Source organism: Cryptomeria japonica, chromosome 10, assembly GCF_030272615.1.
Source record: "Cryptomeria japonica chromosome 10, Sugi_1.0, whole genome shotgun sequence".
NCBI classification, from domain to species: Eukaryota; Viridiplantae; Streptophyta; class Pinopsida; order Cupressales; family Cupressaceae; genus Cryptomeria; species Cryptomeria japonica.
The window spans coordinates 1761556-1788936 of record NC_081414.1 but is presented as its reverse complement, the minus strand read 5'-3'; positions in this window follow the sequence as shown (position 1 = coordinate 1788936).

Below are 27381 nucleotides of genomic sequence, written 5' to 3'. Positions count from 1 at the left end.
GAACTAAATTTGGCTCTGTGGTCAACTTGCTTGAGAGATTGGTGATCTCTTTCTAAAATGTCTATGTTTTATTCTTAATGTCTTTAATGAATAAAGAAAATGTGCAGAGTTTTTGAAATAAATAAAGAATGTGCTTGAGTTGAGGAGTCAACTCAGCAATAAGTTTGACAAGTTTAACTTTGCCAATAGCTATAGCTTTCTATACCTCTTCTATCATTTTTGCAGTGAGCTCTTTGTCTTTTAGTTTGCTCAAATACTCCGATGCATCTACTCCAGATGTCTCTATTTTTGTTAGGAGTTCATCCAGTTGAATGTGGATGGCTGCATCTGTTGATACTATAGCTTCAGGTAGAATATCTATTAAGAGTGCTTTTACCTTCTGAAGTACCTTATTTTTCTTTTGAATTGCCATTTGCTTCTCTTAATTGGCCTTTGCTTTTCATAGTTCACCGAAATCAATGAGTGCTTGCCCCTTTAATTTTGATATGTCTACATTGGGCAACACTATTGGTTTTGACAAATCAACTTTAAAACTAGGCTTTTTCATCTTCTTTTCTTTACCTTTCACCAATGGAACTAAGACAATGGCTTGTGAGGCTTGATGACCCTCGGTAGGTTGCTCGGTAGAGGCAACACTTTGATCGGTTAATTTAGCCTTTGTAGAGTCCTTCGGTGTCTCGGTACTTGGTGTCTCAGTTTCAACATTTGTAGTGCTAGAAGGTGCTTGAGATGTCTGTTCTTGAGTAGTACCTTCTCCCGTTGTAGACTTGTGACCTTCGGTGCCTTTCTCTATGTCATGAGAGGTTTCGGTTGAGACAGGTTGCTTGACCGGTGGATAAGGCTGAACTTGTTCCAAGACTGATTCACTAGATACAAGTTTTGCATATGCATTGCCTTCTATCATTTCCTATTCCAGTGCCTCTTTATAGATGACATCTTCATCTATTTGAATGGTGTCAGCAGGGTCTTTCTCGGTAACATCAAGATCTTGCTCGGTGACATCAACGATTTCAACTTCAGCTTGCTCACCGGCATCCTTGATTTTAAACATTTCCTGCCACTTTTCTTTTGTCTCATTTTCAACTTCAATGTACAACCCATTCATCAGTTTTAAGGCTCTCTGTTTGACAAGAAACTTTGAGTTGTAGGTTGTCAGATGTTCTTTTATTTCAGCTAATGACATGTCAGGAAATAGATGAACCAGACTTCTCTCTCTGATCTATTTCTCTGATTCTATTGCATACTTCCACCTATTATCAATATCCAAGTAAAGTTCATTTGGAAGTGACTTTGCTAGTTCTAATGGAGCTAACCAAAATTTTAGAAGTGTGAAAATGATAGCTTCTTCAATTTGTCTCTTCTCATCATTATTTCTAGTTTCATACTTTACATATTTGAATGAACCAAATCCTCCATATTCTTTCAGATCAGCATAGAAATTTTCAACACTATGTACATTTACCTTCTTGCTTTTGACAATCTGAAATTTGCTTGCATCCTCTGATTCGGTATCACTAGACTTTTTTGCCAAAATGAGTCTCCGAGTAGATTTTTTGTAGGTCTTTGTTACCTTGGGAGCAGTAACACTTTTTGTTTTCTTACTCGGTGAGGCTGCAGATGCTCTTGTGTTAGGTCACTTTGAAGGTGGAGTCGGTGAGGCCTTTGATGTGTCCTATTTCTTTCTCTTCAACACTTTTCCCCTAGGCAATTTAGTGCTTAGTGTTATTGCTGCCTCTTGGGCTTTAGATTCCTCTTCGGTAATGGCAATGGTGCCTTTGACAGGTGTAGAGGAAGAGTCTTCTCTAAATTTATCTGACCTTTATCATTTTTGTTGCCTTTCTTGTAGCTTTGGGTACTACAATGCTCATCTTTACTTTTTCCTTTACTTCCTCATAGGTTCCATACCTTAGCTTAGTTGCATGCCTTGATAATGTGAGAAATGCATCAATTTGCTATTGTGTGATGTCAAAATCAATCTCGTAACCCATAGGTGACAAAGATTGAGTTCTTGGTTCCACAGCATTCACATAATAGTAATCAGTGTCAACTTCAAAACATATATCATTTTTGTATTTCTCTACTAGCTGGGGTGGAATCCGGTACTTGTTATGCATTTTCTCTTAAAATTTACTGAAGTAGTCATCCATAATATCATTGAAATTATCACCTAACTTCTTGATGAAGTCATTTATCTGATGGGTGATTGGTCGGTGTAGTTCCCAAACAACTTTACTAACTGATGGAAAGAATTTTTCAAAATAGAAAAACATGCATACCAGTAATGATCCAAACTTTAATGTATTAGCCGAGTTATTTTTCTTCGGCTTCTTGATGGTGTTCAGATTCTCAAACAAGTTCTTCAGCAACACCTCACATAGATCAATTTTCATCCCCTTTTTCACAATTTTGTAGGCCAGGTCTACTGCTACACAGGGTACATTGTTTTCCCTTGTCGATTGGAAGAAACAGTAACCCATTAGTCTTATGGCAAATTTTAGTTCTTCATTAGTGACATTATTCAGTTTCAATCCTCTGCAATCTAATTCCACTCTGGTTAAACTAATCAATTCCTTCTGTGATATCATCTTTTTGGATCGGGCATGATCATAAATGGGGTAACCGGTAATCAGATGAATGATTTCCTTGGTAATCTTAAATGGTTGCTCTTCTAGCCACATGAAATCATCGTGAACTTTGCTTAGAACAAACTTCACCTACTGGGGTTTGAACACACGGGGATAGGTTAGGGCTTCAATTAATCCCTTGATCTTGATGTGTTCATACTTGTTGTTCAATTTACCATCGGTGCACAACTCATCATAGGTGTCTTTAATTTCAACATGACTAATTTCTTCAACATGGTATTTGGTGAAGAATCTCACATCCTCAACTAACAACACTCTGTCTGGGATGAGTGAAAAAGCAGTTTTGTCATCCGGTTCAGATGCAACTTTGGGAGTCAAAGAGTATTTTAGTGAGGGCTTCTCTACATTCTTAACAACTATGGGATCTTGGATCTTAGGTGCCATTTTAGATTTCAGATAAAACTTGACAAAGGATCCTTAGGGTTTCAGGATTTTCAAATGATTGATGCTTTATACTTAGCAGATAATGGCAACTAGATAAGATCAGTAAACTAGCTTAACAATGCGTTGAGATTGCTGTAAATACCTTGAATTTTCTTGTAGGAGGTTTGATCGCCTTAGATTCGCTTTGCTCTGCTCTCTCGAAAACTTGGTAAGTTGAAAAAGACCACAAAAATGCTTTTAAGTACACAATATGCCTTATCGGGCTCCATGCAGGTTAGGTCAAAAACATTAAATGCACTCGGTTCCACTTAATTTTCTTTCTTTTTTCCGCTTTAACCAAGTAACCAAACTTCCTTCATTCACCGACTAGACAGGTTTCCTTTATTCACCGACTTGACAGTTTTCCTGTATAGTGCTTTAAAAGACTTTGATAGAATTTCAAACTTTACTATTACATCTTAATTATGCAGATTTGAATTAAGTACATGATAAAATAGGAATTGTTAAGATTTAAACTTGAGATAATGCAGTCCCTTCATACCTTTACCAATTAATTTGGAATAGGTGCACCTGACTCGGTAGGTAAGGTGCTTACTTCATTTGACACAATTTACTTCTTTTTCCAAATCATCTTTAATTTTTCTTTTATTTCCTTAGTGTCTTTTCTAGGTTGATCTCTGCAATCTCCAGCTAAATGTCCAACTTTGTGACAATGAAAACATGCCATACCAGGATTTCTCCATGATCTTCGGTTGTTCATTCCAAACCTTATAAAGTAGTTGGCACTTATATGTCCATATCTTCCACAACATTCACACCATATCCTTGTATTGTAATCCCATGGTACTGCAGAATACTGTTGGTAAGGATCTGTGTGAGTTCGGTAACCTCTAGTATTTGCTTGGTGTGCATACCACATATAGTTCTCTTGCTTAAACCAACACTTCTCGGTACTATGTCCATATCTATAGCAGTTTTTACAAAACCCTTCAAATTTTGCCTTCTGATAAATGTTCACAGACTTTGTCCTACATTGATTAGATGTGTGACCATATTTATTGCAATTGTAACAATAACCATTGGACTTAGTGACATTCGGTTGCTTACCTTTTCTGATTTGACACATGTTGGCAGTGTGACCTTGATTTCCACAGTAGTTGCAAATAGGCTTCTTTCTTTTGATGTTATTCTTGTTTCCAGCTTGCTTTGATGATTCTCCTCTCTCGGTAGTATGAATTCCCTTCTCGGTAGAGTCTTTTCCTTTGTAACCGAGTCCTGCATCCTTGTTGGGTCTTCTTGTATTCAGTTGCTCATCCAACATCTTTGATGCTTCATAACTCTTCTTGAGTGTTTCTTTGGATTTCTGCTCTAATTCAAGTTCATCGGTCAACCTTGATACTTCAAGTTTCAATGCTCGATTCTCATCATTTTTCATAATTGCTTCATGATGTGCATAACCTAGTTGATCTAACAGATTTTGTTGAATTCCAGTCAACCTTGTGATTTCATCATTCTTATCAGATATTAAGACTTCAAGTTGTTGTTTCTCTCTTTCTAGATCTCTTACTTTATCCTCAGCTATCCTCAATGCATCAAGATTTTCAGTCATCTGTGTGCTGAAATGTTCATGTTCTCTTTTTATTGCTTTCAGTTGATCAGCCAGTGCTTTGTTCTTTTCTTTCAATACTCCAATCATTTCTTCAGTCTCTTCAGATATACTATTCTCAGATGATGTCTCAATTTGTTCCACTAACTCTTGAGAGTCCTACAAATCATTAGATAATCTTCTTCTCACTTTCAGAGATTTTTGCATTTGCCTTTGCATGTCTGCAATCACTTGATTAGCATGATCCAATTCTTCTTGCAGATATACAATCCTCCGAGATTGTTTATAGCCTTCCATTGATAAGATCTTTCTCTTTAGGTAGTTAAACCCTTTTCCAAGATTGAAGCTCTGATACCAATTGTTAGGCCCAATATGGAAAGCTAATGTACTGAGAGGGGAGGGGTGAATCAGTACTCCAAAACCTTTCTTTAATAATAACTTTACTGTTATGCATAAACCAAATAGTGTAATAACATAATATAAAGCTAAAACAAATAGATAACAATCATACATGATTCACTCCACAACACATATATTTTGGTTACGCAGAAACTCTTGGTTAGAGAGAAAAACTGCAGTGGGGATGGCACCCACAACTTCACTATTGCAATAATAAAGAGTGCCCGGTTAGAGCTACATGTTTAGCTATTTCTGATAGCTTACCCTGTTAGGAGTATCAAGATCTTTTAGGTCTACCTTGCTAAAGTATTTTACAACACTTAATCTAAATGTTGCACCTGGTTAGAGGATTTACAATTTATAGACTTGATTAGAGTCTTTTACCCTGTTAAAGGTTTCTCTTACAACTTCAAAATATTACATTAAAATCATTACAAATATCTGCAACTTTACATCTAAAATGTTATAGCAGATTCTATATGCTCAAAATAGATTACCTTGCTTATAGCATACCTCGGTAATCCATATAGTAACTCGGTAAACCCTTTTGTTTACTCTATTCTTTGACTGTTCTCTGAAAAACCTTCTCGGTGACCTCTGTGTCTCTATAACAGTCTTCTTACACTCATGCACACATACTTTAATTCTTAACTCATGCTATATAAATAGATCTCTTATGATGGTGATCCATTCATTGCTTCGATCTTATAAATATAATTTATCAAATGAATAACCATGCAAGATATTTCATTGGTTAGATGACCTCAACATCATACACAATCTTTAAGTGCAATTTCTAATGTGATAACGGTTAGATGTGCCTCGATCTTGTAACACTTTTTCATATGTATGTCCAAGTTCAATGAATCTGGTAACACGTTTCACTCAGTGTGTAACAACTCAATGTGTCATCTTTGTTTCTCGGTAGATATGTAATGATACTCGGTAGACAGCTCAGTGTATACTGCGCTCTGAGACTACTTTCTTCTATAACCGACTAGACTATGCATACTGACTGAATATCTCGGTAGAGATAACTGACTAGAGTATATAAAATAACTTTGAACATAAAACTAATGGCAACTTGATAAGTAGTAACATGTGTTTCCTTAGGATTCTTCTAGAATCTAGCAACTATGCCAACTGCATGAGCTATGTTTGGTCTGCTGCGAACAACATAGTGCAATTTTCCAATCATTGACTTTTATTCCTTCTCATCAACAGATTTGGACTCATCTTCCTTAGACAACTTAATGTGTTCAAGACCTCTTTCACATACTTAGAACATGTGATGAAAATACCACTTCATTTGTTGTATTTGCAAGCCTATGAAATTTTTTATTTCCCCCACTAAAGACATTTCAAACTCATTTTTCATTTCATCTGCAAAATTGTTTATCATGTCATCATTACCTCCAAATATGATATCATCAACAAATGCTTCATTGACTAGTATTTTATCTCCTTCAGATTTGAGATATATGTTAGTATCATCACTGGTTCTTAGAAAGCCTATATTCATCAAATGTGTATGAAGCCTTTCATACCATGCTCTAGGTGTTTTCTTTAATCCATATAAATCTTTATGCAATCTGCATACCATGTCTTTCTTATTAATTAGAGCATAACCATCTAGCTGCTCAATGTATACTTCTTCAAGTATCCCATTCAAAAACGTTGACTTAACATCCATCTGGTATACCTTGAATTTCTTGTGTGCTGCAAATGCAAGTAAAGTTCTGACACCTTCCATTCTTTCCACTGGTGCAAAAGTCTCACCGTAGTCTTCTCCTTCCTCTTGTGCATAACCTTTGCAAACCAACCTAGCTTTATTGTGAACTACAACACCATCTTCATTCAACTTGTTCCTGAAAGCCCACTTAGTTCCTATCACATTTTTATTTATTGGTCAGGGTACCAGGGTCCATGTGTTGTTCTTCTCAATTTGATCTAATTCCTCCTCCATAGATTTAACCCAATGATCATCACCAAATGCTTCCTTAGCAGTTCTTGGTTCAATAGTGAAGATCATGCAGGAAGTTTCTTTGATTCATCTTTTGGTTAGTACTCCAGCATCCTTATCCCCAATAATTTGTTCAGGATTGTGATTCAGTCTCACATATCTTGGAATAACATGATCATTATCTTCAAGTTCAGCTTCTTCATTATCATCATCTTCTTCTGAATTTATCTATTCTGGTTGGACTAGTGCATCAATATTTGCTTTGCTCGTTTCAGATTTCACAGTTTCTGGTTCCAAAAACAAAATGCAAGGATCTTCATCCTTTTTTTCTGAACTAGTTTCCTCTAAGACTTCAGGAAATTCATCCACTTGAACATCAACACTCTTAAGAATTCTTTGTGTCTGGTTCTTAAAACACTTGTAGGCCTTACTCTTGGTGGAATAGCCAAGAAATATACCTTCATCACTTTTATCCTCAAATTTGCTAATATAATCACCTCTCTTAATAAAACATTTGCTTCCAAATATTCTAAAATAACTAACATCAGGTGATCTACTATACCAATATTCATAAGGAGTCTTGTCCTTACCTCTCTTTACCAAAATCCGGATCATAGTGTAGATAGTTGTGCTGACAGCTTCTCTCCAGAAATTTTTTGCTACACCTCCTTGTATCAACATCATCCTAGCAGCTTCAACAACTAACCGATTGTTTCTCTTTGTGATACCATTTTGTTGTGGTGTCCTTGGTGAAGAAAGTTGTCGCTTGATACCATTTCCTTCACAATACCTAGTGAATTCCTCAGAAGTAAATCCACCACCCTTATCTGTCCTGAGACACTTTATCTTCTTACTGCTCTCTTTCTCAGCTAAGGCCCCGAATGCCTTGAACTTACCAAAAGATTCAGTCTTATCCTTCAAGAATGTGACCCACATCATCCTTGAGAAATCATCAGTGAAGATCATGAAATATTTTTCACCTTGAATAGTTTTTGTTCTTATTGGTCCACAAAGATCTGTATAAACCAAATCTAACAAATGTTCCGCTAAAAAAGATTTGCTCTTGAAAGTTGAGGATGTCATCTTTCCCAACTGACATTCGTTGCACAAAGCATTAACCGGTTTGTCTAACTGAGGCAAACCTCTCACTGTCTTGGACTTACTTTAACAATGTTATCAAATTTTATATGAGAAAATTTCTTATGCCAAAGCCAACTATCATCTATCTTTGCAATTAAACAGTTCCTAACTTTAGGATTAAGATGAAACAAGTTACCTTTAGTTTTCTTCCTGGTTGCAATCAGTTCACCTTTATTGTCATAGATCTTGCACATACCATTTTTGAATTCCAATGGGTATCCTCTATCATTGAGTTGTGCCACACTCAAAAGATTGTTCTTTAGACCTTCAACCCAGTAGACATCATCTGCACTACTATTTCCATTAAGAGAATTAGTTACCTTACCTTTAACCATGTAGGGTGATTCATTACCAAATCTTACAACTCTGCCATCAAATTCCTTCAGAGAAATAAATTTGCTTCGATCACCAGTCATGTGATGTGAACAACCACTATCAATGATCCAATCATCAAAGTTATCCATCCTGGATATTAATGCCTTTTGGTCTAACATCTCTTCTTTAATGGCTGCAAACACAATGTCTTCATTAGCATCACCATCAGATTCCTCATCAGTGATACCACCATCAACAACAATAATACAATCTCTTTTGCCTTTACCCTTGTACTTCTTGATATTCTCTCATTTGTGCTCATTATCACCATTAGGACAACTAGCAGCAATGTGTCCAATCTTGTTGAATTCAAAACATTTCAAAGTTAATTTACCTCTATATTTACCTGTACCTCTAGGCAACCTCTTGGACAACAATGCTTCAAGCTCAACTAAATTATCTTCATCATCAGCTTCTCTACTGGATCTGGATAAACATTCACCACTTGACACAAATATTTTTGACATGGAAACCCAAATAGGTAAAAACCACGATGAGATGAGACTCACAAGATAACTATCTGAAGTCTTCTGAAGTTTGCCCTATTAGGAGCCAAGCATGTTAAAGCTTTGCAAAAGTCCTATTAAGAACCAATCCTATTAGGAATCACTCGGTTAAGGGATTGACTACAAATGCCTTGTTATAAGCAATACCCTGTAAGGAGTAACCTCGGTAGAGGATTTGAAAATCCAATCTAATGGACCACCTTGTTAGAGCTTACCCAGTTAGGGATTTCAATTTTGCTGTAATTGTTAGAAAACAACATGAATTTGTTGATTTGTTTGAATAGCACTACACTTGCTTGATCAAATCCATTTCATGCTCCTATTTGCCTTTACACAAATTGCAGATACATCATCTAGTTCAACCACTACACACTCAACTGAATTGTATCTATATCTTTGCTAACTCTCTCTTAAAACTAAACAACTTCATCGAAATTAAATACAAATCAATTGGGTCAGTAACACAACAAAAACCTAACTTTCATCGAGATTACAAAAAAATTCGGTTCAAGTATGACTGTTGGATTACATAGCAATCTCTGCACATTAATCAAGAAAAACTTGATCACTCCTTGATCTCTACTTCATTGAACGTAGTAACTCATCACGTGTTTTGCATTAGATGAAATACATTTTCTCATTCCCTAGACAAAAAATTGTTACAACTGTATGCGGGAAAAGCGGGTTGATAGAACTCAATATGTGAAAAACGGAGCTCTATGGAGCCTTGCTCACACACTCACAGGACTCCTTGGTGCAAGCTATGGAGTAATGAAGTATCACTCAGCTTCCCAAGGTTGGTCCCATGGTTCTCTATCTTACACGGTCCCTCAAACCAATGTTTTTGCTCTCAGATCACTGAGTAAAATGGTTTAGGGATGGCAAATGCAAGAACGAGGGATTCTTTTTGTTGCTTTTAATATGAGATGCATCCTAAGCTATGCATGATTCTACAAATGCAATAAACTAACTATAAGATGACAAGGTTAGTATAAATACTATCCTAACATGATATATTAGTCTATGATTGAGCTAAATGATAAAGAAAGTATTCTAAACATGCATATTTAGACTAATTCCTAGTTAAAAGAGAGGCTAAATGATGAGCATATATGAAATGAAAGCTTGAATGTATTTGAGCATAAGTATGATACTACAAACTTGGATTTCTAAAATGGAGGAATGAGAGCTCTATTTATAGCAAAAATAGGGCAATGGATGGTCAGGATTGAAAGAGTTGATCAAGGGTTGAGTTTGAAAGTTGGGAATCCATGTTTGCAATTTGTACCAATGAAATGGTGACAAATGTCAACATAGGGTTGGGTTGAGAGAAGGGGTTGGAGGCATTAAATGCCTGAGAAGACCTCATGGTTATCCAGAGGGTAAGGGTCAAAGCAATGAATGCTTGAAGAGACCCTTGGGTTGGATGAAGGTTAAGTTAGGCAAAAAGTCTCTAACCATGTAAGAGGGTTGAATTAACCATTAATGGTTTGGGAGACTTTGGGAAATTAAGTGGTTGAAGACTTGAAGCCTTTAATGGTTATCAAAGACTTTAAGGTTTTGAGAAGTGACCTCCCCTTGTTTAGGGATGTGACAAAGTTTAGAAGATGGGTTAGGTTAATTTAGAAGTGATTAGAAGGGTCTAGAAGAAATTAGGAATAGGTTTTACAATGCAAGTGGGAGATGTAGGAGAATGCAAGTGGATGGAGGGATAATAGGATTTAATTGAAATAAAATGAATTTACTTCAATTTGGTTGCAGTTTGGGGAAATTAAATAAATTAGATTTATTCAATTTAAGATAACTTATTTAATTAAATTTGAATTTAATTAAAAGTGGAGAGAAGGGATTTAATTGAATAAAAATGCTTTATTCATTAAATGGGTATACTGAATTTAATTGAGTAATTTACTTAATTAAATAGAGGAATACGGGTAATTTAATTAAATTGGATTTAATTAAATAGAGAAATGAACATAAAATATTCATTTAGGAATATGGTCATTTTTATACGTCTACAACAACAACTCACCAAAATCTCTTGGAATTGTCTTCATACAATAATCATGCATGTCATTATCATTACCACTCATCATCAGATCATAAACCAATATAACCAATTCACCAAACTTAATTGGTTAGGTTTTATCAAAAACAATAGGTAGAGTTTACCAGTTACAACAATAGATAAGGTTTACACCAGTTACCAGTTCTCCTCACAAATTCTTCCTACCGGTTAAAGTAACAATATTACAACAATATCAATAATATCATTATCGATCGAATGGACATCAATGACAACATCACATATCATTAATGCAATATTCATTTAAATGCCAACAATGCTAACTAGAAAAGGAGTTAGACTTCCTAAAGATTCCAATATCAAAAACTTAAGGAATGTAGATGAAAGAATTTTTAGAACAAGGTCTAGAAATTACGCCAATCAAGACCAACAAAGAGAAGAAGAAACACATGATCCATAAATCATACATGAACAAAATAACACCCCTAAACACAACCATGCCTGAAATTGGGACAATCTTAATGAAAGAGAGGAATCCCTCCTCCGACGTACAAATGCGCCCATGGTCGCTCTTACACAACAAATCCAAATGTTGCAAAGACAAATGCAAGACATGCAACAAGGAACCATAGTACGGTACTCCTTGGACGAAATCTGCCCTTATCCTTTTGATAGGAGATTGAACATGGTACCTTCTCCCCCAAATTCAAATATACCAAAGTATGACAAGTATGATAGTAAAATTGATCCTCGTGATAATGTTTGGGAATTTTGTACCATAAGCCTAGAGTTTGCTCACGATGACACTTACTTAATGAGAATATTCCCAAGAAGTTTGGGAGGGAAAATAATGGAGTGGTTATCTAAACTCACACCTCCCATTAGATCATTTGATGAGTTGGTAAGCAAATTTATCATGCAATACTCCTATAATACTCAACATGCAATCACCATGTTGGATATGTGTAACACCAAACAAAAGAACAATAAAACATTCATGTTGTTTCTTCAGCGTTGGAGATGCATGGTTTCAAGATATCCTTGAGACGTGCCTGAAAAGGAAAAGATAGAGATCTTTATCGATAATATAAATAGTGAGATGAGTTATCAACTCAAACTCCAATGCATACCATCTTTTACCAAATTGATAGAAAATGAAATTCAAGTGGAGGAAGCCTACATCAAGAAAGGAACATTGAAGTTATTTAAGGAAGGATCTAATTCATCGAACACTCACCCCTTTAACAATAAAAACAATAACAACACTTTAGACAAATCCAGATTTTGGAAAAGAAACAAAAATGTTGTTAACAATGGGGTAATTGATGCTAATGATGTGAAGTCCAAACAACCAGTATTGGCTTAATCAGGTAACCCACAATCTAACAAAAATAAAAAAAAGTGTTAATCAAGGCACTAACACTTATCCTCAAAATACCAATCAAGGACCTTCAACTTCAAACACCAACAACAATACCCAAGGCAACACCAATAACCAAGACAACAACACTAACCGAGGGAATAATACAAACCAAAGAGGTAACACCAACACTTTCCCGAATAGACATATCTACACACCATTTGGGAAAACCTTAGAATCAACATTTTGAGAACAGTCGGCGAAAAAAATTATCACATTGCCAACCATTAACAACTTTGAACCCTAGGTCAAACCACCTTGGTGGAATGACTCACTTTTTTATGATTTTCATTGAAACAAAGGACACCACACAAATGATTGCATGAGGCTTAAGAACATGATTCAGGACATGATTGATAGAGGTGATTTGACAGTTGATAGTCTCAAAATAAAAGGTGACCATGATGCCTTTAAAAATCCTATTTTGAATTACAACAAGGGAGGATCTTCAACATCAAACAATACCAGAGGAGCTCGTATAAATCACATGTACAATAACCCCATCAATCACATATCGAAAAATGACAACCAAATAATTGTCATAAAAATCAAGGACAAACAAGACCATGCGTCGATCAATGTGACAACCAGAGCTCAAAAATACGTCTTGGAAGGGCATACATCAACATCTACCACTATCCCCAAGACTCGATATAATTTGGTTGATCAACTACGGAGAAATCTCGCTCAAATATCAATACTCGAGTTACTCAAACTCTCTCCAAAACACAAGGACATCTTAGAGAAAGCACTTGTCTAAACTAACATTCCTAAAGATCTGGACATTGATAGATTCCAAGACATGGTGGCTCATATCATAGGGCCTCATAACTTCACCTTTTCCAAACACGATGATGTCTCCTTGAATCATCCCCATAACACTAGTCTTATTCTATAAACATCGAGTTAAAAGAGTGTTACTAGAAGGAGGAGTTGGTCTCAATATCTGTACTGTAAAGCTTATCCATGCATTGGGCTTCTCTGAGCAGTCTATTGATACAAACAAAAAGATCACCATCAAGGCCTATGATGATGAAGAAAGGTCATCCAAAGGAACAGTAATACTACCTATTCAAGTAGGACCAATACAAAAGGACACTATATGCCAAGTATTGGACATAGACTTAACATACAATATTCTATTGGTTCATCCTTCGATACATGAAATGCAAGCAGTTCCTTCAACATACCATCAGTGTATCAAATTCCCGTATAATGGACAATAAATTTTCAAATTTGCAGATAATAACCCTTTCCAGCATTGGAATGCTATGGGGGCGGCTCAAGACAGCCTGGTTCCACACAATAGGGAGGCTCAAGCTTCCTTAGCATTCGATCATCATCAAGACAAACTCAAGTCTTTATCCATAGACTTCAAGAAAAAGATGAAAATCAAAGATCAAGGCATGGGGGAATACTCTTTTGAATCCACGTGTCTATCAAAATTACCAACATCACCAAAATCTTATGGAAAACCTTCAGCCTCAACACATCAAGCAACCCAGCCCATCACCAAGTTTGATGGAAAATTTATCCAATTGGGCACACTAGTAAATGAATTAGAAGAGAAAGACATCCTTAGTTGGCTATACAAGGATGAGGAAGAGGTCAGAGCTGCTACCCTAGAGGTGGCCATACCAACACAACAATATGGAAAAGGATTATGAATCATGCAATGGATGGGATACAACGACAAAGGACCTATAGGCAAGCATCGGGAAGGCATTACAAAACCGCTAGAACCTCCTTCACAATTTTCACGAGACAAAATAGGACTAGGATATGGACACAGTATACCACCTAGGAAAAAACAAAATAAGTATCAGAAACCTCAATGAAAAGAAAAGAAGAAATACAATGACAACTCATGGAAAGAAGCACTACACCAAGCAACCAAAATGACAAGGAAAGAGAAAGAACACCAAGAAATAAAGAAACGAAAAGAGGAATTGGCCATTCAAAGGGAAGAAGCCTCTTATAATAAAGTGCATCATGTGCAAGAACCTATTCAAAACAAGGCATAGTCACCACTCGAAGAAATCACTACTCCGCGAGGAGAAACAATGTATGAACAAATGCAAAGGGTACAAACAGGCTCTGATTCTGAATTAAAAAAAACTACAAGACTGGTATCAATTATTAGATATCTTCTCTCACCCTACAATGTACCTGTTAGCAGCAGTGAGAGACTCTGGGGCGGTACTTCTAAAACTGATTCTAATGACTATGAGTGGGGTAGTTGTTCAGATATTACTGAGGATATCGAGGAAGGTACTATCTGTAGACACCTAAAATTGTCATTTCTAATTAAATAAATATTTTATTTATTTAATTACTTTAGCCTAATTCATCTATTAATTAAATAAATCCTTATTTATTTAATTAATTCATTTATCCTCTTCTAGCCTTATTTCTCATTTAAATAAATACATTTATTTATTTAAATCATCCTTTTCCTGAATTAAATAAATATTTTATTTATTTAATTATCCCACTCCCTCTATTAATTAAATAAATCTTTATTTATTTAATTATTTCATTAGCCTTTTCTACCCATGACACATGTCATTCATCTCTTAATTCATACACTACCTACCCCCTTTCATTATTTTATTATTTTCTTTACCTACCCTCTAATCATAGCCGACCTCCTTTTACACCTCTCAATCTTATCCCTCCATTTCTTATGGTGTCTTCTATATAAGGAGATGCATCCTTCATTATCAAACCCTAACTACCTGACTACTTGACTACACTACGCTTTTCATATGCAATCCTACTTGCAACCACATTTCGTTCTTTGTTGAGCTCTTATGCACATAAAATCTGAGAGCAAATATATCAAGCAAGATCAATGGAGATAGGAAGAATGGAGATCCAAAGCCTATTGGACATGTGATGGTATAATATTTGTGATTTCATTTGATTTGCATTGTCTTAGGTAATCTTCATATGTTATGGTGGATCTTTGTTGTTGTTAGGCTAGGGTTTTGTGGTTAAATCTATTTAGTCTTTCAATATTGTTATTATTGTTATCCATTTTCACCGTATACATTTTGGCGACCACGGTGGGACCCTTGTCCCTTTTGCATTTAACATCCTTGTTGCAGATTTGGTGTTTTGAAGTTGCAGATCTGACATTTCTGACATTATTTTGATATTTTCGCGTCTGCGTACTTTCAGATCGCATTTTTGGTTTTCTACCACATCTACGACATCTGGGATCGCGTCTGCACCCTCGACAGTTTTATTTTTTTTGCAGATTCTAGAAATCACGTCTGTGTTCCCTAATCGTGTCTGTGGGATTTTCAGGCGCGTCTACGCCCAGAAGTCGCGTCTGTGTTCCGGAACCGCGTCTGTGTGATCTTCAGGCGCGTCTGCATCCAAAAGTCGCGTTTGTGTTTATGGTAACCGCATCTATGTACACTTATTTTGCATTTTGGATTTTCATTGATTCAAGTTTTCAGTCATTCGATTTTTCAGATCTGGTTTATTTTGAGCTAAAATCTTCAGATCTAGATAACGAAATTGGTGCAGCTTGTCTTGAAAGCAAAATCATTTTGTCGAAGGCCCCCATTTCACAAAGTCTTTTGGATCTAAAATTTACCTAACTTGTGTGCTTGCAGGAAGGGGTGATCATTTGAAACAATCCAAACTATTAATAACTCTTTGTTGCAGGTCCTTGGCAAGGGTTTTGGATTTTTATTTGTGTGCCTTGTTTTCATAGACTAGCAAACACTTCAATTGGTGCACTAAAATTGAATCATTGTCTTTTGTGTCTTGAGCAATAGGCTCTTTTTTGTTTAATCTTTAGAGGGCCTGTCTTCCCATGTGGTCATTAGGACTACTAGTGAGAAGAGAACGACCCAAGTGGTAGCGAGGAAAACCCACCTCTTCTGAACCACTATAAATAACTATATTCATGGTGAAAACTATGAATAACATGTGCTGATTAGTTCATACCAACACTATGTCTCCCCATAAACCCATTTGATAAAATTTATTTGATCAGTTGTAGGACGTAACCCCTACCGGCTGGGAGCCTTCTGTATTTACAAAGCTGAAAGTGCCGCATGTATGGCCACATGAGCGGATGCCCTTACTAGCACCTTTTTGTTTTAGAAGCCAAAATCCTTCTAGTTGTTGGGGCAGGAGGTCGGACCTCTGGTAGCGGCCCACACACATACGGTTCTTAGTAGAGATACAAAGTTTGCCACAGGGAGTTTTCATGGGCACTGATGCTTGGCTGACCCAAGAAGTGAGTGCCGAGGGTGGAGCCAATGAGGTCAAGCATCTAAGTATCCGCTCTGAATAGCGTAGCCTCGGGGGTAAAACCCCATGTGGGATCAACAACTATTGTCTTGGCTAGCCACAAGAATTGTTCTTGACTTATTTTGAACAATCAAACATTCAAGACCAAACATCAAAACATTGTGTCTTTTGTGTCTTCAAGTGTATGCAAAACAATTTTACATCAAACAACACACTTTTCTTTGAGTCATTTTTTTCTAGACACTTGCAAACATTGAGTCCTCATCAACATTGTGTCATCTTGTCACAAAAAAAAACAGTCAAACATTCAGATTTGGTCACAACAAAGCAACTTCACAGATTGGAAAAAATTGAACAAATTTTGTAGAAACGTATCTATGTCTGACATAATAGCGTCTGTGTCGTATAACCGCATCTATGAAGGGCAGAAATGCGTCTATGTTCTTAGAATCAACATTGCATTTACAAAATCTCAGATTCGCGTCTGTGTTAAACAGAACCATGTCTGTGTCAAGAAATCGCGTCTATGCAGTATACAGCCATGTCTGTGTTCAAAATTGAAAAAATTTTACAGTCCAGCAAACAAACACAGTCAGTTTCAGAATTCTTGAGCTTCCTAGGTTATTTCTCTAGGGTTTTGTCTAGCATTCAACCTGTCTTTGGGTCTCACACAGTCCATCATTGCTTTACACCTTACATTACATTCACATTTGTCTAAACTTGAGTCAAAAGGTCACTTGCTTGTCCTCATCTTGCTTTTTCAACACATTACATACAACAACATTTTTCTAAGTGGTCCCTCATCAAGGTCTATCACCTTTGGGTCTCATTTGGTCTTACTTAGAGTCAAGGTCAACTTACCTCATCAAGAGAAACTATCATCTCTTTGGAAGCCACACCTACTCTACTACATACATGCTTGGTCTTACACTTTGGTCATTGCAAGTAAACCTTAGATTCATTTACATTCCATCCAACTCTTGGTCTTCCATACTCTTTCCATTTTCATCTAGTCTCACACATCTTGGTTAATACCTAGTTCATGGTTGAAACTCATTCCCAAAAATCTAGGAGAGAAACTAAAGAGGCTCAAGAGTCCGCAAACATGAGCTCCTATGAGTATGACAATGATATCTTTTTCAATTCTGATCATACTACATTACCTGACATGGATGCTTATAGAAACATTCCAAATATTGAGAACATGGACACTACAAACAACAATGATACACACAATGACAATATGGACAATTTTTTCATACATTCAGCAGAAGTGGAAGATGCCACTATGAATCCTCATTTTAATCGATTAGTTGAGGAAATAATGAGGAGAGATAGACAATATTTTCCACAAGTGATGGCACATAGTGGAGCCAAGATCCCTCATGATTTTGACATGTCTCAAATAATGGAACATCGACCTTTGCAACAAACTCACTCCAACATGGATCAAAGGAGGCCTAATAGTTGAGGCAATAGAGGACAACATATGGTGCCTGAATCACCATCATCTTTGTTTCAAAAACTAGAGGTCCCATACACACATGGTCAAGCATATGATACTCATCTCTGCAGACCATTATGGAAGTCTTATGCAGAAAAATATGCTCAATCACATACCAATGCTAAGGAACCACCAAAGCAATTGGATATTCAAAGGCATGTTCAAAATTTGGACACAAGGAAACCTCATGTCAAATTTGGGGGCAACACATTAGCACATGACATGCCTGTAGAGTATGGTATACATGGACAAAGCAGATATTTTGTTCCTCAACATGAATCTATACCAAGTGGTCCATATACGTAGCATCATTATAGACCTCCTCCATATGAACATGTGTATGATCAATATCATCCATATATGCAACATGCTTCTCCAATTGGTGCCTCAAGCATGGGGTATGGTCCAAGAAGTCGATCTCCACCTAAGAGCAATTTGGAGCAACAAATCAGGGACTTACAAAAGAAAATGGAGGACATAAATACATCGAAGCCAACATACACAATGAGAGACATATGTCCTTATCCATTTGACAAAAGCATTCCAATGCCTCCATTTCCTACACACTTTGTGACACCTAAATTTGATAAGTATAGAGGAAAAGGGGATCCTAAGGCACACATAAGACAATTTTTCACAGCTTGCATTGAGGTAGCAGCAGAAGAGACATATTTGATGAGATTATTCCCACAGAGCTTAGGCGATCAAGCTATGGAATGGTTCTCCCAACTTCCACCTTGTATTAAGTCATGGGGTGACTTAGCAGAGGCATTTATCCAACATTTCTCCTACAACATAGAGACAGACATATCAGTCACTACTTTGTGCAACACCAAGCAAAAAGATGGAGAGTCTTTTTCATCATTTTTACAAAGATGGAGGAATCTAGCCAGCAGATGCTCTTGTGAAATTCCACAAAAACAAATGGTAGAGATGTTCACTCAGAATGTTAACAAAGACATTGGTTATGACCTAAGGAAATCTTGTTTGTCCACCTTCAAGGATGTCATTGAAAAAGGATTAGCGATAGAAAAGGTCTTAATTGAACAAGGAGTCATTAAGATATTCAAGGAAAACAAAGATGACTTTAAAGGAAAAGATAAGCCAAGATTTTGGAACAAAAACAAGAACACAGTCAATGATGGTGTTGTTGATGCCAATACAGTGTGACCCAAATTCATTTTTTTGGGATCAAGTTCTACAAACAATCAAGTGAACACTCAAACAACTTCTAGATCACGAAGGAAGTATACTCCATTGGGAGACCCACTTGAGTCAGTCTTCAAGAAGCTAGTGGCAAACAAAGTAATCACAATTCCAGATTTTCCTCCATATGAGCCAAAGGTCAAACCAAATTGGTGGAATAATGATGAATATTGTGAATTTCATAAGAGCAAGGGTCATAAGATAGGAAATTGTCATCGATTGAAGAACATCATACAAGATCTCATTGATAGAGGTGACATTGAGATTGAAGGACACTCATCCAATCAAGAACATGAGATGTTTAAGGATCCATTCCCAAAGCATGACAAGGGAAAAGCTACAGCCACAGATGACCAAACCAACTATACCAAAGCATCTTATATCTATGATTCAACCATCAATCACATTTCAATGGATAATTATGTCTCTACCATTATCATCAAGGACAAAACCCCTGAGAATTCTACCCAGAGACCCAAGATTGTCCTAAAAGGAATTGGATCTTCTTCTGAACCTACCTTTGAATGTAATGTTACAACCCGTCGAGGTAAATTCACTTTGCAAGGAGCTCCAGCTAAAAACACCACTTCCTCATCAACCAATCTTGAGTATGACCTTGTAGAACAGTTAGGAAAAACACCCGTGCTTATTTCCATCCTTGAGCTTTTACGCATATCCCCCGCACATAAAGCTATTCTTGACAAAATCTTGAGAGACACTGTCGTTCGTATTGATCTGAACATGGACTAGTTTCAAGCCATGGTGGGATACCTTTCCATTCCACACTCTCTTACATTCACAGAAGTTGACGATGCCTCCATAAGTCAGCCACATAACGCACCTTTACACATTGAAGCCTTCATACACAAACATTGCATAAAACGAGTCCTGATAGATGGAGGAGTAGGTCTAAACATTTGTACATTGAGCACTATTAAACAATTGGGATATTCTGATAAAGCTATGAATTCTACAAACAAAATTACCATCAAAGCATATGATGATGAAGAGTGTTCATCCAAGGGCACAGTCACCTTACCTCTCAGAGTTGGGCCAGTTACAAAGGATGTGGTTTGTCAAGTACTTGATCTTGATCTCACATACAACATATTGCTAGGACATCCTTGGATTCATGAAATGAGGGCAGTCCCATCTACATATCACCATTGCATTAAGTTTCCTCACAATGGAGTTGAAATAACAGTTAATGGTGATCCTAATCCATTCATATATTGCAATAACTTGAGACCAAAAACTGAGACCATCATTCCTAGTAATCGCGAAGCTGTTCCTTCTTCTACGTACATTGATCCTGATTCATTAAAACCTTCGACATCAAAACAAGGTGAACTTAAGGGCAAATTCCAAGACAAATACATGGGTGAATACACTTTGAATCAGACCATGTACTTACAACAAGTCATGAATTCACCAAAAGAATATGGACAACCACATCCTACTAAGTGGGTATCTATCATTACACTTGAATGGGATCCTACAATCTTCCAAAAATGGGGTGAACTGGAAGAGGAAGACTTATACAAAATTCTTTACAAAGACCTTGCAAATGATACACAAGATCACATCAGTTTACCATGTGAGAAGTATGGCAAAGGGTTCAAGATTCTACAAAAATTTGGGTATGATGGCAAAAGTCCTCTTGGGTTAAGAAAGGAAGGCATCATTGAACCTTTACAACCTAAATTGACCTTCAAAAAGGAATGCTCCAAAGGACTTGGTTTCATGACTTCCAAGGTTCATACTCAAAAGACAGAAGAAGCATTACAAATCAAAGCTGCCAAAATTCAACAAGAAAATCGCTATTCCATAGACTCCAATGAATGGGAATGGGGTTTAGACAAATCCTCTAGTGACTATGAGCTCACCGAGACATTCAGAGAACCAAATGAGCCAATAGAAGAAGAGCAATTTAATAAGAAATTCAAAGTTGGTCAAGAAACAACCCCAGAGGATTCCACACAGTCCTTGTCTCTAGGTCCTAGGTTGAAATCACATAGAATGAGAACACCTGTTCCAAAATGCGCTACTAGTGATGATAATTTGGATTCATTCACGATCAAGACTCATGAGGAGAGTGCCAATGATGACCTTGATAACTACCTCGACATAACGGAATATAACTGCATCTTCACTCTTAGCCCCGCTAACTTCGAAGACATCAAAGGCCTTCCCCTTGTCCACCACCAACTCATTGACTGGGATCATGAAGGACCTGCACAGTTTGACACATTCCAAAATGATGAAGCTTTTATTGACTATCTTGGCATACGAGATGATTTTCCCCCTGGGGACCATAAAGCAGGATACACTATAGAACTCAATAGCGTGGCATATTTTTGTGAGGGTGTCAGACCTTCCAGTCACAAAAATATAAAAATAAAAACAAACCAAGGGTCTTATGGCGAAAACCACATTGTGGCTCTGTCTGACCCCAAAAAAGTAAAAAAAAAGGATGTATCTAAGGGCAAAAACCTCTCTGAGGCACTTGAAGATGGAAGGCTCGACATTCTCCCAGCATCATATGAGTAAAATTCATCCATGTTAGTAGAGGAGACTATCCAAAAAAACATTGGTATAGAAGAAGTTCCACACAACATATTCTTGGCTCAATCTTTGCAAGAGTCAGAAAGGTCAAAATTCATAAGTTTCTTCATGGAATGACAAATCAACTTTGCATGGTCATACGCTGATATGCCTGGATTGGATCTAGATTTGGTAATGCACCATTTGATAGTTAAACCGGGAGCAAAACCAGTGAAACAGAAATTAAGAAAGATGCATCCACAAGTGGCATTACTAGTCAAAGCAGAACTTGAGAAATTATTGGATGTCGGATTCATACGCCCAATTGATTATCCTGAATGGATCTCTAACTTAGTTCCTATCAGTAAACCAGACCGTAGCATCAGAATATGTACAAATTTCAGAGACATCAACAAAGCTTGTCCTAAGGATGATTTTCCATTACCAAATATTGACTTGATTATTGATCTCACAGCAGGTCATGTTATGTTATCCTTGATGGATGGATTCTCTGGTTACAATAAAATAAAAATTGCATCCAAAGATCAGCACAAAACAACATTTACTTGTCCTTGGGGAACTTTCTGCTGGAATGTCATGCCCTTTGGGCTAAAAAATGTAGGCGCTACATATCAAAGAGCCATGACTACTATCTTTCATGACCTCATGCACATTACTGTGGAAGATTATGTTGATGACCTCTTGGGCAAATCAATAGACAGAGATACACATTTGGACATACTTTCAGTCATCTTTGATCGGTTGGAAAAATATAAAGTAAGATTAAACCCCAAGAAATGTGTCTTTGGAGTAACCTCCGGGAAGCTCCTGGGATTCATTGTCTCAAAGAGAGGAATCGAAGCAGATCCAGCAAAAGTCAAGGCCATCCTAGAGATGCAACCACCATGAAACATCAGTCAACTTCGATCTTTGCAAGGGAGACTTCAATCCATACGAAGATTCATAGCACAACTTGCAGATAAGTGCAATCCTTTTCAGCACTTGCTACATAAAAACATCAAATTCAAATGGGATGATAATTGTCAACAAGCTTTCCAAGCACTCAAAAATTATCTTCTAAATCCACCAATTTTGATGCCACCAATTCCAGATCAGCCTTTATTACTATACATATCAGCTACTTCAATAGCACTGGGGGCACTCCTAGCACAAGAAGTTGTTGAGGGCAAAGAAAAGGCAATCTATTACATTAGTCACACATTGGTGGGATATGAGCTAAACTACACACCAATTGAGCGTGCATGTCTCGTTGTGGTCTTTTCTTTGCAGAAATTATGGCATTACATGCTAACTCATAAGACTAAGTTGGTTGCAAAGATCGATCCATTGAAATACCTTCTCAATAAAGCAACACTTACTGGGCGACTAGCCAAATGGGTGATGCTCCTGAGTGAATTCGATATCGAGTATGTGGACAAAAAAGAAATAAAAGGACAAGCTATCATAGATCAATTATCGAATGCTCCCATGATAGATGATGTTCCTCTAATTTTAGAATTTCTAGATGAATCCATTTTAACAATGTCACATGCAAAACCATGGCAATTATTCTTTGACGGCTCATACACACAGCATGGGGCAAGAGCTGGCATCCTCTTTATAACTCCTCAAGGGGATTCTATACCAAAATCATATCGATTATCATTTCCTTGCACTAATAACATAGCAGAATATGAGGCATTAACAACTGGATTACATATTGCAATTCAGTGGAAGATCCAGGAACTTCGTGTTTTTGGAGACTCTCAACTTGTAATCCGTCAAGCAACTGATGATTACCAAACAAAGGATGAGAAGTTAATGCCTTACAAAAGAATGGTGGACGACCTGAAACAACATTTCACAAAGATAGACTTTGAGCAAATACCAAGAGAGCAGAATTGAGCCGCAGATGCCATGGCTACAATTGCTTCACTGATCGATCTACCTCCGAATGAGACCCGCTATGAGTTCTTGGTGGATAACCTTTTGGTTCCCTCATATGAAATCACTCCTACTGAGATGATATGTGTCGTTGGTCCCGAGTCCCAGTTATATGGTTCCATTTTCACATACCTTCATGACAATACCCTACCTCCTCATCTATCCAAAAACCAATGTCGCACTTTCATTCGCCAATCTTCTCAATACATCATTTTAGCCAATGTCCTATACCATCGAGGTCTAGATGGCACTCTTCTTAGATGTTTAGAAAGTGATGAAGCTCAGATTGCATTACGTGAAGTACATGAAGGGATATGTGGTCCACATTCCAGTGGTCCTACCTTAGCCAAGAAACTCATTAGGACTGGATATTACTGGCCCAATATGGAAAAAGACTCGTATCATTTTGTCAGGAAATGTAAGCAATGTCAACTTCATGGATACCTCATCCATGCGCCAGCACAAGAACTTCAACCAATTGTGACTCCTTGGCCCTTTTGTCAGTGGGGACTCAATCTCATAGGCAAGATTCACCCTCCATCCTCCAATGGTCATAAATTCATTATCACTGCCACAGAGTATTTCACAAAATGGATTGAAGTCGTGCCTCTCATGCAAGTCACTAGAAAATAGATTGCTACGTTCATTCTCAACTATATCATTTGTCAATATGGTATTCATGTTTCCATTATCACTGATAACAGGCATCCCTTCAAAAATCAAGATGTTCATGAACTTTGTGACCGCTTCCATATTTCCCATCATTTCTCCACACCATATTACCCCTAAGGTAACGGTCAAGCTAAGGCGTCTAATAAAACAATCCTTAAAATCTTAAAAAAGACAGTCGACGACGCTGGCTGTAATTGGCATATCCAACTTAATCCCACACTTTGGGCCTACCGCACAAGTGTCCACACACCTACAAGAGCTACACCCTATTCACTTGTCTACGGCGTTGAAGCCATCTTGCCTATTGAGGTTGAGCTACCCTCTTTACGAGTCTCTTTGCAAAACATTATCAGTGATGAAGACTATAGGGTCTCTCGCTTACAAGAACTTGAACTATTGGATGAACGAAGACAAACTACTTTTAATCATCTCAAGGCTTATCAACAATGAATGAGTCGTAGCTACAATCATAAAGTCAAGCCTCGCACCTTTGAGGTAGGTGATTTGGTTCTCAGAGAAAACCCCAAAAATCAGCAAGACAAAGAGAAGAAGGGCAAGTTTGAACCAAACTGGCTTGGTCCTTATAGCATTACAGCAGCATATGGATCTGGTGCATATCAGCTCTCAACCATAGAGGGTGAACCTTTAGAGGATCCTATCAACAGCATGCACCTTTGTAGGTTTTACACATAGCTCTTCGGAATATCCTAATTCAAAAATACAAAAAAAATCATAAAACAAAAAATCATTACTTGGTGAAAACCTGGCAAACAGGCGCCTTGTGACACAAAAAACATTGAAAAATTGAAAAAAGTAAAGAGAAATAATTTTGTCCAACGGTGAAAACCACTTCAGTGGCGCCCTGGGCAAGTACCATGGTGAAAATTGGGTCACCAGTGCCATGCATAGAGACATTGCTCCTCCCTCCTTCAGGATTCACTTTCATCATTTCACTTTGCACACACTCACATCCTATCCATTCATAATAAACTTACCCATTCCCATCATGGCTTGTTATTGATCTACCCAAGATTGGTTAGCCATTCATAATAAACCTTCCTTTTCACCCCTTTCCATTCATAATAAATCAGCTCCTATCTGTGGCTAAGGCAAATCCTACATCTAGTGATGGGTGTGGAACTGAGAACATCACATGTTTCGAGGAGTATAGTTTCTTCCACTTCTTCTATTCGTGCACAATCCGCAATAAAGCAACATTTGCATCATAGATCTGCAATAAAGTTTCGTCTTCTCCGCAATACAGTATCAGTTTCATGGATTTAGTCAGTTTCAGATGAGACACAACAGCAACAATGGGCTTCTAAAAATTAAATCTTTCAACAGACTCAGACAACATTATGGTTCAGTGCTATCTATCCTTTTTGTGAAAGTAAACATTGTGACCACAATCAAATAAGACTTATACAAGTGACAAGAGACACTAAACTTGAGAACTACAGTGGATGTTGGTGTTGAGTCTTGGTTTTATTTTGATTTTATCTTTTTGGTGACATGTCTTTTAGCTTTTCCAGGGATGTCTCTGACTAGAGATTTTATCTCCAGGATGTCTTTGACTAGAAAGGCAAGGATGGGGTATCATCACCTATTTTTCTTTGCTATATGTGGATTGTCTCTTAGTAATGCTATGACTTGTCCAAGGATATGAGGACACTGTGAGTCTAGTATGAACTGGGGCATTCTTTGTTTGTGATTGTCTTATCTCCATGCAAACGGGTACAATGACTTTCTGGGTCGAACATATGCCTCAATTGTCATAACCTACTTGCCATAATAAAGCTCAATGATGATAATGCACAAGAAGTTCTTTCACTTTCATATCTTCTATCTTCCATCCCCCCTTTCTTGATTGACTTCCATCGTCCTTCTCGAGTCTGCGTAGCCTACTATCACATGACTGAGTATAATGGCATGCCAAAAAAAAATATTTGCATTTCATGTAGTCGCACCTGCATTACCACATATAAGCATTTCATACATACATATTGATATCACAATTGCATCACATCCTGCATGCAACACATGTTAGCAATCTTACATTTTTATCATGTAAATAGTTCTTTTGCATTATCATATTCATTTGCATTTCATACATTCACATTCACATTTGCATAATATTTAAAACATAAAAGAACAAAAATATTGCATTTCATCATGTACATCACATAAAACATACATCATTAAACATCTCATCACATAGGTACACATGCATATAGCTGTCACAAAGATGAATCATCTCATATATATAATCATAAGTGTCATGATACAATGATGTCAAAATCATATGGCTACAATCACCCGAAGGTGTCTACATCATCATACAAAAATGGTACAATACTGATACATAGGGAGCCCTCTACGGCTATGATGAACTCCCTCCCTTGGAGCCGCCTAGCCTCGACAGAATCTGAGCCCTGGAAGGACCCACCTCAGGATCATCTCTCCTATCCCCTCTATCTGGTGGTGGTGGAGGACCCATAACCCCACCACTGGATGTCTGTCTCCTCTAGCTCCCTCCAGTGGTCGTCATTGTACGTGATGGTCTCCGAAAGCTCCTGGCCCACTGATTAGCTAGCACTGCACCATAATAGAGATCCCGCCAATAAGTGATCTCCTCCCCTGCCCGTAGGACATAGGCATATCCAGCCCCTGTGTCCTTTTCCACTTGCCTCCCAGCCCTCAGTGCTGTCTCAGCCTCAATGTAGTGTTGTATAGCCTAATCTCACTCCCACTCAGAATCTCTAAGCCGCCCCCTGA